Genomic DNA, 6094 nt, shown 5'->3' on the forward strand with positions numbered 1-6094 from the left:
GATTCTGTTGTCTCTTGAGTGGAATTTTTACAAACGATCACCTTCGTCCGTTTTATCGGGGATCACCTCCCAGCTAAAAACATTTATAAGTACTTGCACTAAGCTGTCAAATTTTACAATAGTCGTCTTTCGCTTATGCTCTGCCCTCTGACTCCTGTAACTTCTGCTCGCAAACAGGTGAGGTTGTCCTAGTTCTGAAGCCTTTCAAATTCTTTCAAGATAACTCTAGAAAACAAAAGGCTATTATCAAGTCAAACATTTGCCGCCCTTTTCTTGACATTCTAAGAAATACACGAAATCTTTCGTACTAAACCGAGACCGCGATAAGGTTACCAGGGAAAAGAAAGAGCCTTGTGAGCACTGGATGTCTAAAATTCTTTATTTTGAGTTCATGTTGACATAAAGCTCTGAAACCCTACAACTGTGAGATATCTTATACTAGAAGTCTCGTTCGAAGTCAATCTTTATCTTCAACTTTAATGAAAGAAGGCTAATTGACTCGGTACTTTACTTAACTAACAACGGATATGACGGATACTAGTTGTCAACCTCAGGTTAATTAAGGCCTGGATCACCCTGCCTTTAACCCATATTTTTCACAAAATTGAGAATAACTTAGCTATTTTGCGAGGGATTTTTCTCATACTTGGCAGAAATGTGTATCACTACCATCTCTCTCGGACTGAATTGTGGCAGCGTAATATGATACCCTCAACAGCCAAAAACAGTTAATTTAGGCGCCAAATTCGTCGGTTGCTTTCTTGAGCAAATTCCCACCACTAAACACAAGGCAAATCAAAATGTAGTTATCGCTATGAATATTTGAGACGTTTTTCATTGTTTTCCCACTTGGAATGGCTGCCAAAAAAAAAGAGAGATGTGCTAGGCAGATTAAATCAAGTTTTGTCTCTGCGAAGCTGCTTCTTCTATCGTGGTTTTCGCCTGAAAACATCTTAGCCTTTACCTGGTTCCAACCGCTATCAACGAAAGTAATCCCACAGGTTCCTATTTATTTGGAAAAAAGACAAATTAAAACTGTTTAAGGGGTGGGAATTTTGAAAACTCACAGTCACGTATTCAACTCAGTGTCCGCCATTTTGACACGCGAGTGTTCAGAAGCAATAATTTAACGGCTGATACACTACCAAATACTACTTGGAGCGATCTTAGAGGTAATACAGGCAAACTTTGTATACTTTTGATGATATTTATTTCTTTTTCTCGTTTCCTGAGGTCGATTGCATCTCTGTAAATCCAGGGTTAGATCGCCTTTGACAGTTGTAATAAAACACAAGAAACCAGCTTCTCGTCTCTTAACTTGCAAATTTGGGCGGTAAGAATAAAGAACGTTTGTTATTTTATCCCAGGTAGTATCATGTAACGAGACTGAATTACAATTTTGGCGCAAAACTTGAAAGTTATCGTGAGATACGCACACTGATTCCTTGAAACTCTTTAAGGTTTTGTTCCCTAACAACGGTACTACTCGTGTGAAACGAAAATGTCTGTCATTTTAAATTGTGGATTTGCAAGAGTTGCTGTAAGGGAGAGCTTTCGTAAGGTTGGAAGTGCTTCGGTTGAAACTGATCCTAGTGAAAAGTGGAAGAACTATCTTGCAGCGTTCGAGGGTGACAGTCAGGAAGTCTTTGCGGTCGAACGTTCCACCTACGTCAAAAATCCAAAGCAATTTACAGCTCTTTCCGAAAGATGAACTCAAAAGCCAGGGCCCAGTACCAAGACACGTTTTCAATGGTAAACTGGAAAGCTCTTAATACAGCGCAGAAGAAACAGCACACACTGTCAAATTGTGGAGGTTATCAAGTGCACTATTATGCCATCCATAATCTTTTCCTCAGTGGGAAGTACAACTTTGCATTAAGTATTAAGGAAGTATTACTTTGCAGTAATTTGCATGCCAGACAATGAGATCAACAATCTTCACCTTTACTTGTGTTGCAATCTAGCATTTATTTAAGCACACTCTCTATAACATATTTGCCTTCATTTTCCAGTTTTTTAAAAGGAATGCAAGTACCAAATATTCCACTGTAAACTTAATCAATCATACTGAACTTCTTCCAACCAATGGAGAGAATATAATACTGGGAGAAGGATCCTATGGTCAATGCCTTCTGAGACAGTACACACGATTTGATATAAAGGTTGTGGAAAAACAGTCTCTGATGCAGGACACCACAGAGATAATGAAGGAGGCTCACATTATGCAGGCACTCGCACATAAAAATATCTCAAACATAATAGGCGTGCAGCTTCAAAAGCAGCCCATTTCCTTAATAATAGAGTTTAAAGAGGAAAACAATACATCTGTAACAATAAGCAAACTATTGTCTTGTCAGAAAAACAGTGCAACAATACAGAATGTGCAAAGCTCACTAATAACAAATGACTGGTTAATTATTTCACATGATTTGACTGAAGCCCTTCTGCATATTCACACAAAAGGCTTTCTTCACTGTGATTTGAAGGCTAATAATGTTCTTGTGTGTAACAAACATGGCTACATCATCGATTTTAGAAAAGCATGTGACAGCTCCTTTCCTCCTGCAAAGAAGTACAGCATCTGTTATCCTCATATTGCTCCTGAGGTTCGTAATGATTCTCCCTGTAGCAAAGCCAGTGATATTTTTTCCCTTGGTAAAATTCTGTTCAAAGTAGGTGTTAAGCAAAACATTCCACTTTTGGTTTCCATGGCTCAAGAATGTTTGGATGCTAGCCCTGTAAGAAGACCAACAACAACAGGTATTATGGCAACACCAGCTTCCATAATATCTCACTGAATACTATAAGCTTAAGCAGGCGTTTCACAGGCCTGACACTGGGCAAATTGACTGGCTGGGAACATAATTTTTCCTGCATGTTGTGACTGATATAAATCAGAATCAAAACATATTTTGCCTGCTTCCTTGTACATTTCCCATCACCTCAAAATCTTAATGAAACCTCTGCTTAAGAAAGTAATAATTAACACTCTAATCAGGTAAAGTGACCCTAGCCATGTCACAGCAGGAGTCTTTTTCTTGGGCTTTGCAAGGTTAAAATTACAATGTATGTGCATGTCTTAATAGCAAGTTTATGTGTGCCCTTGTTCTAAACTAATTGTGTACTTCTGCTTTACGAATTGTGAATGAATGTTAGAGGGACATTTTTAATAATGCATTGATAAGGTGCCCTAGGGTCCATCAGGTACAAATTTCTTCATAGGTCATACTCATGTCTATAATTTTACATCGCTGCTAGATAACATACATGTACCAATTTATTTCCCAATTTCTGCTAATTATTGATCTATGAAATTGAATTTGGACAAGCAACTAGCAGATCAAACTTGAAATTATAAACCAGAGTTTTAACTGGTTAGGCCACTATAGCCTTCTAACAAGAATATTGACTTGGAAGAGCAACAAAAAAACCAAGACATACAGTTTTAAAATTTTCCTTTCTGACTTTGTAACAAGGGCAACCTATCCTGCTCTTAAGATGGCACATCTTGTATGAATAGGGCTGAGAAGATGACACATCTTATACCAGTTTGTGTTCACTCTTGTCACAAAAAAAACAGTGCCCCACTTGGGGCAACAGTAAGCACTGGTAATTAATCATGTCTTATCAACAAAGAGAGAAGGCTATGGTTAGAACCATATGCATGTATCAGAACTTTTGTGATGCATTTGAATTAAAAGATACTCCACTAGTGTAGTGGGTAGAATATTTACATTCAAATAGACACATATATCAATTACATGTCCACCATTGACAATGATTGTTGCAATTATTACCGGTCAAAACTTAAAAACCAAACTGTTGACTATAATAAAAACTGATATAACATGATTTAAAAACCAAAAAAATGCCTCATAAATAACACCATTAACATTCTTGTAATAAATTAGTTATGTGAAATAACTGGAAGGACCTTTCCAAGAAAACAAATAGGGATAACAGTAAATAAAACTGGTTTTAATCAAGTAGATTCCCTTTGGAATCTGCAAGGGCTGGCTGGTTTTCTGTGTGAGTAATTAAAATTATTATTATTATATATTTAAAGCAATTCAGTCAGTGACCTCGGAATAAACTAACACACATTAGTACAGCTTTTTTCTCTTAGTTTTCAAGGGACAATTTATGACAAGACAATCTGCATCTTACATGTCAGCAATTAAACTTACCTAACAACTGCTTTGGGGGATTACTTTTGTAAGTAAATTCATCTGCTTCTTGGAGAAATTGTTTCCAAAGCATTTAAAAGCCTAAATTTTGATAAACACTATAAGTTTACACATCATGATATGATAGAGGATTTATCAAGCTAAATTTAATTTCAAAATTGAATGGTATATCCACAATGAAACTTTTTTCTATGTATTTGTTACAAAACATAGTACTTTTTTCTAGGCATAAGTTACAAACATTGTAAAACGCTATTGAGCTCTAGAAATGAGCGCTATATTATAAATTCATGTTGCATTGTATTTGCAGTGAAGTCAATGAACATGTTGAGAGCGGTGTTTAGAAGTCTTCGTAGGTTCAAAAGGGTTCTCTTTGGCTTTAAGATAGCGATATCATGCTATTTTTTGAGGAAATGAAGATAGAAGAGAAAATTTTATTACCTTCTTTTGATGCCTTCCTCTTGATTGTCGGATTCACAAGCGAAGATGGGAAAAACCAATGCAAAGCCGACAGTTCAAAATGGCGGATGCCGTTCACGAACTACGCGATCTTGATTCCAAGTAACTATGGTTACTCGCGCAGTCCACGCGAATTCCGCGAACCTTGCTGGGGGGGGGCCACTGGAAGCGAAAATCATTTTTGACCCAGGCCTTAATTAACCTGGGACTGCCAAATTACGATTTACTTGAAGAGAACCTAAAACTTCACCAAAACCTTTTTTAATTTTCGTATCGACAGTGAACTGAAAAGTTAAATTGGGATATTTTCTGATTCCTTAGAAGCAAAACACCGCAATTCTAATCAACTTCGTCTCTAACTTTTCTTCGATCAATTGGAATCTCTTTTCTACTCTTTTAAGAAGTCAAAACATTAGTGCTTTCATAATAAACTTCTTTTGATTGGTAACATTACTTAAATTATGTCTCTTTGAATAGCCCAACGTTTTGACCAATGATACACAAGTAATTCATGGATTACTACTCGTACGCTACTCGTACTCGTACGCTACTAGAGTTACCTTGAGATGCAAATCTGATTGCAACAATAAGCTAATGTTGGGGAAACGTTTCCCTTATAAAAAGTCGAAAACAGGAATTACAGGATCGAATATCAAAGAAGAGAAGAAACTGTGGGGAATCTTATTTACCTGACTTTACTTGGCTTACGCACATCATATACAACTGCATAAAGCGATCATATTTTCCTACAAAATGGAAAATGGCAAGAGTCTCTCCTATTCCTAAGGTGGTCAACCCAACCTCGATGAATGAACTGCGGCCTATCTCGATACTTCCGGTTTTATCCAAAGTATTTGAGAAAGTTGTTGGAATACAAATAATGTCATTTGCTGAGAGGGCCTCCCTTTTGCATGAGGGTCTCTCAAGCTTTCGAAAGGTTCACTCAACAACAACTGCACTCCTGGGCATGAGAGATGATATCCGGAAAGCTATGGATAAAGGGGAAGTTACCCTTATGGTTATGGCAGATTTTAGCAAGACATTTGACACTATTTGTTTCAGAACTACCTTGCTAAAGCTCCACAAGTTAGGGTTTACCAAGCCCTCTCTGAAGTGGCCTCTAAGCTACTTATGCGATCGCTGTCAATTCGTACAGATCGACGACAAATCTTCGTCTTGCCAGAAAATTGCTTTCGGGATTCCCCAAGGATCTATACTGGGACCTATGGTTTTTAATCTGTACGTTTCGGACTTAAAAGACATCATCCCTGCATCTATAAAATGCTCACAGTACGCTTACGATACGACCCTATGCCATCATACCCCAGTGCAAGACTTGGCTGGTGGTGTGTCGTTGATGAATAATGCACTCTCCGAGCTCCAAAGCTGGTTTAAGGAATCTAATCTAGCTCTTAACCCAGACAAGACAAAGTCTATGCTGTTCTCAA

The 6094-nt window shown here is 37.6% G+C and overlaps 1 long non-coding RNA gene across 1 annotated transcript; it reads right to left on the reverse strand.

The window, feature by feature from the left end:
* Window positions 1-1933: 1933 nt before the first annotated feature.
* LOC149038504 (uncharacterized) lies at window positions 1934-4872 on the reverse strand. The gene is made up of 3 exons (XR_016180417.1): window positions 4629-4872; window positions 4188-4268; window positions 1934-2736 (listed from the first exon to the last, which is right to left on the reverse strand). It is a non-coding gene; the product is annotated as an uncharacterized LOC149038504 (long non-coding RNA).
* Between the last annotated feature and the right edge of the window lie 1222 nt (window positions 4873-6094).

Source organism: Pocillopora damicornis, chromosome 10, assembly GCF_964200805.1.
Source record: "Pocillopora damicornis chromosome 10, jaPocDami1.2, whole genome shotgun sequence".
In the NCBI taxonomy this organism is placed as follows: Eukaryota; Metazoa; Cnidaria; class Anthozoa; order Scleractinia; family Pocilloporidae; genus Pocillopora; species Pocillopora damicornis.